Here is a 5,847-nt window from a genome sequence, read left to right as displayed (position 1 = left end):
AAGTAGATGAACCTAGGGGAAGGAAAAATAAAATGAAGATTGAAAGGGAGGCAAACCATAAGAGACTTAAAAGGGGGGGGGGCAGATCAAAAGGTGGGGAAATGAACTGAGGGTCGCTGGAGGGGAGGTGGGTGGGGACATTAAGGAGGACACTTGATGTAATGAGCCCTGGGTATTATATGCAACTGATGAATCACTAAATTCTACCTCTGAAACTAACTAAAAAAAAGGGGGGGGGGTTGCCTGGGTGACTCAGTCAGTTAAGCACCCAACTCTTGGTTTTGGCTCAGGTCGTGATCTCGGGCTGGTGAGATCAAGCCCTGCGTCGGGCTCTGCACTGGGTGTGGAGCCTGCTTAAGATTCTCTCTCTCCCTTTCCTTCTGCCCCTCCCCAACCCACGTGTGCTCACACATGCTCACTCTTTAAAAAAACCAACAAAAAAGAACCTTTCTCATAGGAAATTTATGTCCTGCTCTTAGGCAGAAAAGTAGAGGGCAGAGCCCTTCCTGTGTGTGCTATTTCTCAGTTGCCTTAAGCTCAAAATAATATGCCAAAGTTTCATATTTTGGAGTGACCTGTTCTAATCCACTTCAGTGGTGAATGGTGCATGCCATTATTCTGCAGCCAGCTGGACTCCACATCCATCTGTCCTTTCTGAGCCCACCCAGACCCTCCAGGCTTGCCATGTCCAAGCACTGGTGCTCTGGAGCGGGTGCTCCACAGCGCTGCCAGCAGCCACTGGAAAGGCGCCATGAGGACCCCAACATGCCAGCCCAAATCTGCTCAGCAGTCTCTCCATGGGCCAGCTCTTGCTGGTGCTATTAGAACAAGCCTGGGACCAAAAGGATAAAAATAAGTGAAGATGGGAAAGGATGTGGCCATTACAAACCATGGTGCCACTATTTTGAAACAAATGCAAGTGTTCCATCCAGCAGCCAGAATGCAGGTGGAGCTGTCCAAGACCCCAGATGAAGAAGCAGGAGGTGTTACCACATTGATGATCATCGCTGCTTGTTCTCTTAGATTCCTGTCTGAAGCTTTTTCAGAAAGAGATTCATCCAGCCATCATTTCCATTGTCCTTCCAGAAGGATTTGGGAAAGGGTATTGAAATCTTAACTCCTCTTGACCCGTGGAACTGAGTGACCAAGAAACTGTTCGATAATGGAACCGCTTCACTGAACTCAGAGTTTTCTTCGTGTTCAAGTCTGCTTTCTCCAGTAAATGGAAATGCAGTGAGGGAAGTGATTGACTGTGCCACAGCTACTGGTGTAGATCTTTGAGATACCAAAGTAGTTAAGAAACCTCAGGGGCATTATGCCAAGTGAAGTAAATCAGATGGAGAAACACAAATACTGATGATCTCTCTCCCAGGTAGAATCTAGAAAGAGTACATAAAATTAAATCAAAAAATTTAAAAAACCAACCTCACTGATGCCATATTGTTAGTTGCCAGGGTCAGGGAATGGGCGAACTTTTGTTCTAGTTTATTTTTACTTTTTAAGTTTATTTTTTTTAAAGATTTATGTGGGAGAGAGGGGATGGGAGGGGGCAGAGGGAGAATCTCAAGCAGATTCCCCACTGAGCAGACTCCCTGCTGAGCGTGGAGCCCAAATGGGGGCTCGATCTCATCCTAAAATGAGCTGAGCTGAAACCAACAGAGTCACCTAGGCACCCCAAGTTTAGGTAAGTAATCTCTACCCACAACGTGGGGCTCGAACTCATGACCCCGAGATCAAGAGTCTCATGCTCTGAGTCAGCCAGGCTCCCCTGTTTTGTTCTAGTTTAAATAAATGTTTATATGTATAATTATGTATGTATGTATAGTTTATATATAAACTATATATAGCTCATATATATATAACAAAACTGGGTGGGACAAATGATGACTACCGGTTGGTAGAAGGGCTGGTTCTCACCCATAAGATGATCTAACCAGAGTCGAAAAGGCTAAGATGGGGCTTACCGGGTTTTCCTTATCTGCTTCCAGAACAGATAGGGATAATCACATAGTAGTTTCCGATATGCCCAGATGGGCCCAGTACTAAGGAAGAAGCCTATATCCTAAATTTAGGGAGGCAAATTTTTTAAACCAGATATAATGTTCTCATACAGAAGTCTATTCTTAAGAGCTGCTCTTAGAGATCTTGCATTAAAATTTCCTGAACAAAATGAAGATTATGGTGGCTAGGGATATTGGAAGAGAAGACACTGAAGTCCTCTGTAAGACAACTGGAACCAAGCCAGTTGCTCATGTTGACCAATTCCCTGGTGACATGCTGGATTTGGCTGAGCTAGCTGAGCGGGTCAATTTAAGTGGTTCTGGCAAACTGCTCAAGAGGACTGGAAAAAAGTTACAGTTGTGCATCGTTCTAATAAACTGGTGATTGAAGAAGCAGAGTGCTCCATTCATGATGCCCTGTGTGTTACTTGCTGTTGAGTGAAGCAAGAGCTCTTCTTGTGGGAGGTGGTGCTCCGGAACTAAAGTTGGCCCTATGGTTAACTGAATATTCATGAACATTGAGTGGTCTGGAATTCCACTGTGTTCTAATGCAGATGTAATGGAAGTCCTTCTGTGCACACTAGCTGAAACTGCTGGCCTGAATCCCATTTCTGCAGTAACAGAACCAAGAAACTAACATGCCCAAGGAGAAAAACTATAGGCATTAATGTCTGAATTAATAATAATAATTTCCAATTATTTTGGAAGAACAGGTGTCCAGCCTTTGTTGATTTCAGTCAGTGCACTTATTCTAGCAACCGAAACTGTCTAGAACATTGTGCACATTGCTCATGTGGTAAACGCTCAGTAATCTGACACTGGCTCTCTGGCATCGTCATGGCCATGGGTAGTGTGGCTGGAGTAGAAGACTGCCTTGGTGCTCCTTGTTCAGAAGATTGTTTCCTTTTTGAACTCCAGGGCTTGGTCTTCCATTTGGCACTGGCTAGAAACGGTATTTGCACCCTTTTAATGAAAATACTAATACTTGGTTTCAAAAAATAGTATGGTATCCCTCCAGGCCTTTCAGGCCTTTATAAAAACTGGACCTGCTCTTTTGATGTCTTTTTTTTTTTTTTTTTTTTTGAGAGGGCGATGGGAAGAGGGGGAGGGAAAGGGGAGGGAGAGAGTGTGAGCAGTGGGGGGGGGGGGGCAGGGGTGTGGGCCAGAGGGAGAGAGAGAATCCCAAGCAGCCTCTACACCCAGCACAATGAAAGGTTACATCAACTTCTGCAATAATGCAGAATGCACTAGGATGGAACGGCAAGGCAGAGCTATATGTTCTGAAGAGAAAGGGTTCATAAGACTAGTCAAGGGACATCTGGGTGGCTCACTCAGGCATCTGACTCTTGATTTCGGCTGGGGTCATGGTCTCGGGGTCGTGGGATCAAGCTGATGTAGCTTTTCATTGCTCTGTATGTTAGCATGTTTCTTAAGGGCTATGAGAAACAACATCTCACAATTTTTTGTGTGTGCATAACCATGCATGACTATGTCTGTAAGAGAGAATCCTAGAAAGAGATTCTGAATCAGTTTATGTGTATTAAAACTTGGCTACTACCAAATTATCATTCAAAATAGAGTCTACCAATCCAAACTTACACCAGGGTAGGGAATGCTTAGCTCTTCACACTCTTGCCAGTATTAAATCATCCTAAAATTTTACCTTTTTGGCTTTTAGAGTTTGAGTCTTTTTTAGGAAGGTCACCCTTGTCTGAAGATTATAAAGGAAATCTTCTGTGTTCTGGGTCACTGATCCAGTCTGTAATTCTTTTAGTATAAAATAGGATTTACTTCTTCTAAGAGTTGGGATAGATATTTCAGCATTGCAGATAGTCCATTTTTCCCTCTACGGATTTGAAAGTATTCTCTATTTTGTTGACTTGCCTTTTCCCCTGCTAATAGCACTCTGTCTGAAGTACTATATGTTAATGTATGCCTGAATATCTAGTGGTCTAAATCTAGTTTCCCCAATGCTGTTCTTTGAAAAGAAAAAACAAATCCTTGGCTATTTTTGTGAATTATTTAACGTAAATTCCGAAAAATCGTTTATAAGGAATCCATTAAGACATTGCTTAGGATTTTTGTTAGAATGGGATTAAATCATAGATCAATTTGGAAATCAGTATCTTTACATTATTGTGAAGAACTTGTCTAAGAACGTGAACTCTTCTTTCATGTTTTTTAAGTCTCATGATTTCCTTTGTATAGATCCTATGTTCTTAGATGTATTCCAACACTTTGAGTTCTACTGCTATTGGGAATGGAATCTAGAGAGGATAATTTGTCTCCCCCATTTCTCCTGACACCCGCAGTTTTCTTAGCGGGTGGACTACCCCTCCTTTGTTCTTAGGCCATGTGGTTCTGGTGGGATTGACTCCTCCCCATTTGACCCTACCTCAAGTTCGGGAAAATGACCCAGACCTGGCCTAACAGAGTCCATTCCTCAGTGAAGTTAGCCGGACTTAATTTCAGGATTTCTGCAGATACTATCTGAGGAGACTCTTTCTCAGCTGAGGTGTCCAGTGCATGGAGACAGCCTGACTGGAAGAGAAGACCTCACAGAAGGACAGAGGTCAAGAGATTTGGGTTAGGATAGAACACGCAGAAACAGTTCTGGTGACATTGCTGATGTCTCACAATGTGACTGTGCCTAAAACTACTTGGGACTCCATACATTCCCTTTTCTGCTTAAACTGACTTATGTTACCAGTGCAACTCAATTCATTCCTGAGTCAAAGGATCAGTTTTCCCCGTTATATTTATTATTTGGTTACGGCTATCCTGAAGAGAAATTTAATGTAGATTATAAATTCTGGCTATCTTGAACACTCACTAGTTCTAACTAATGTTTCTTTCCTAATATTGATCTCTTTCTTTTCTTGGCTAATTGTATAGGTTAGTGAATGGGTATGATAGTTGTTTTCCATGTATTGGAAAATTCCCTTGATTTCAGTAGAGAGCCTTCTTTTCTTCCAGCACTTTTTTCCACTAGCATTTTAGGAGGCTGGAGTTGTGCAGCCATTGCTCAAACCATAATTTAACCGAGGGTGAGTAAATGAAGGATTAGACACATGTGTTAATCATCTGTGGTAAGAAACAATATCCTAAAGGTGAGCAGCACTGACAGTCCTGAGTGATGAGGGATTTCAGTTTGAGGGAGTGTTTGTGACTATAAGATCTAGCCACAAGACAAAGAAATAGTCTTCTCATTGTTTTTAGCATGTGGATGGTTGTTCCATAAACTAAGTAGTCTGGACTCCTAAGAGGAAGATGATTAGCATGATGTGCTACTGATGAATGGGACCATTCAGGGCATTCTTGGGATGCTGGGTTGAAGTGCATTTCCAAGTGAGAATATTACCAATCAGCCTGTAAAACAGTGGTTCCCTCAAATTTTTGCCTGATCAGTTGTCTACTTGGAAGAGTAATATGTTCGTTAGTATCTTCTCTCAGGTTTCCCCGCATTTTTAGAATCTAGGTGGGCACTTATGGGTAAATGTTTGCTTCAAACTCAGTTTTATTCCAATTGTACCTTCCCTGTAAACTTGAAGTCTTTTAGGACCCTATTCACCCTCATCATCTTCCTGCCTGGTTTTCTCAACCCACACATCTATTACTTCCAGAATGTATTCTTTGTATTTTTTTTTCTTTTTTGAGTTTGTTTTTTTTGAATTATTTTATTAATTCCAGCATAATTAACATACAGTGTTAGTTTCAGATGTACAACATAGGGATTCAACAGCTGTATACATTACTCAGTGCTCATCATGATAAGTGTATTCTTAATACACCCCATCACCTATTTCACCCACTCCCCACTCACGTCCCTTCTGATAACATCAAATTG

The 5,847-nt window shown here is 42.0% G+C and overlaps 1 pseudogene; it reads left to right on the top strand.

Annotated features, from left to right (window-relative positions):
• Positions 1–751: 751 nt before the first annotated feature.
• LOC112832937 (T-complex protein 1 subunit delta-like) lies at positions 752–2,811 on the top strand (annotated as a pseudogene).
• Positions 2,812–5,847: the final 3,036 nt, after the last annotated feature.

Source organism: Callorhinus ursinus, unplaced genomic scaffold (assembly GCF_003265705.2).
Source record: "Callorhinus ursinus isolate GAN/ISIS: 27379988/994484 unplaced genomic scaffold, GSC_fseal_2.0 scaffold25, whole genome shotgun sequence".
NCBI classification, from domain to species: Eukaryota; Metazoa; Chordata; class Mammalia; order Carnivora; family Otariidae; genus Callorhinus; species Callorhinus ursinus.
The sequence above is the reverse complement of the archived record's forward strand: the minus strand, read 5'-3'. Positions and strand labels throughout refer to the sequence as shown.